Here is a 1827-nt window from a genome sequence, read left to right as displayed (position 1 = left end):
GATACTTTAAGATAGTGTATGGACAGCGCGGCGGCGTGGCCGGAGGGAGGCGAGTGCCCCGTGTGCACGTGTGGAGAAGAGGCTGCACCAGCGCGGCGGCGGGAGGTACCCCCGCCCCCTCCGGAGACGCAGAGACGCGCTGCACTCTCGCGGCCTCGGTCACCCGCTCAGCTCCCTGCCCTAGGCGAGGAGGCCGGCTTGCCCGGTTGAGTGGCCCGAGCTCAGGGCGCGGAGAGCTCAGGGCGGCGACGACAACGGCGTTGATATCGGGGGTAACAACGGCCTCAGCTGGCGGGGAAGATGAAAGGCCGGATCGAGCTGGGAGATGTGACATCACACAATATTCAACAGCTGAAGAGATTAAACCAGGTCAACTTTCCAGTCAGCTACAATGACAAGTTCTATAAGGATGTGCTGGAGGTTGGCGAGCTAGGAAAACTTGCCTATTTCAATGATATTGCAGTAGGTGCAGTATGCTGTAGGGTGGATCCTTCACTGAATCAGAAGAGACTTTATTTACGTCATGACACTAGGATGTCTGGCACCATACGGAAGGCTAGGAGTAGGAGCTAAAGTGTTAAATCATGTCTTAAACATCTGTGAAAAAAACGGCACTTTTTTTTTTTTGCACAGGCTCCGGACGCGCAGGCTCAGCGGCCATGGCTCACGGGCCCAGCCGCTCCGCGGCATGGGGGATCCTCCTGGACCAGGGCACGAACCCGTGTCCCCTACGTTAGCAGGTGGGCTCTCAACCACTGCGCCACCAGGGAAGCCCAAGATAGCAGTTTTGACAACAACTATCGGCATGTCCAGATCAGCGGTGAGTCTGCAGTTGACTTCTACAGAAAGCTTGGCTTTGAGATTATTGAGACAAAGAAGAACTACTATAAGAGGATAGAGCCCGCTGATGCTCATGTGCTGCAGAAAAACCTCAAAGTCCCTTCTGGCCAGAATGCAGATGTGCAAAAGACAGACAACTGAACAAATTACAGAGGAACTTGCTTGCACTTGCTGGTCACCAAATAAAAGAGAGACCCACCGATTCCCCCCGCCCCCCGCTTTTTTTCTTTTAAAGCTTTCCCCCTTCCTTGTTCTTGTGTTTCTTCCTTTCAAAACGTCCTTCCCTTTCCTCTCAAAGTTTTAAACTTTTAAGGACTTATTAATCGGGTTTGGATTGTTCTAGTTTTCTTATTTTTGTGAGGTGGTTTGATTGCAGGAAGGAGAAGGTATAGATCTGTTTAGTTTCACAGTTAAGATATATGGTCCCAAAAACTTGAGAGTCAATTTCAATTTGTTTTTTAATGTCCTGCTTTCACATTGAAGGGCAGAGCCTACAAAATATTGTATACTTCAAAGGACAAGCAGCAGCAGCAGCAATATCCTGTTCTCTAACTCATAGACAAGTTTAGTGTGTTTGTGGTACTTTGGGTTTTTCAAGATTTTGTGGGATACTAATCCCTATACATTGCCTTCACGCCACCTATTGCCCTTCTGAGTATTAGCTCAGGAGTTGGACCATTGTGAGCCTCCTAAGAAATACTAAGCTTATTTTGTTCTGTTAAGCAGTTATTTCTTCCTCCCTCGCTGGTGCCTGAGGGTAGGTGGGACAGTTTGAGTAGGTAGTATTATACTTTGGTCTCAGCACTTGAGTTGAGCTGCTTTTTGCTAATGAGTGGTCTGGTTGTTAGCAGGTTTATTTTTCCTGCTGTTGATTGTTAGAAGTGGCATTAACTTTTAGAGTGTGGGCTGGTGAGAATAATATTTTTAATATCCTAGCTAGAGATATGGCCTTTAACTGACCTAAAGAGGTTTGTTGTGATTTGCTAT

General features: G+C 47.9%; 1 pseudogene across 1 annotated transcript; it reads left to right on the top strand.

Annotated features, from left to right (window-relative positions):
• Window positions 1-300: 300 nt before the first annotated feature.
• On the top strand, window positions 301-981 carry LOC307175173 (N-alpha-acetyltransferase 50-like; annotated as a pseudogene). The gene is made up of 2 exons: window positions 301-615; window positions 786-981. The product of its transcript is annotated as an N-alpha-acetyltransferase 50-like (transcript).
• Window positions 982-1827: the final 846 nt, after the last annotated feature.

Source organism: Stenella coeruleoalba, assembly GCF_951394435.1.
Source record: "Stenella coeruleoalba genome assembly, chromosome: 16".
NCBI classification, from domain to species: domain Eukaryota; kingdom Metazoa; phylum Chordata; class Mammalia; order Artiodactyla; family Delphinidae; genus Stenella; species Stenella coeruleoalba.
This window is presented reverse-complemented; position numbering and strand designations above follow the sequence as displayed.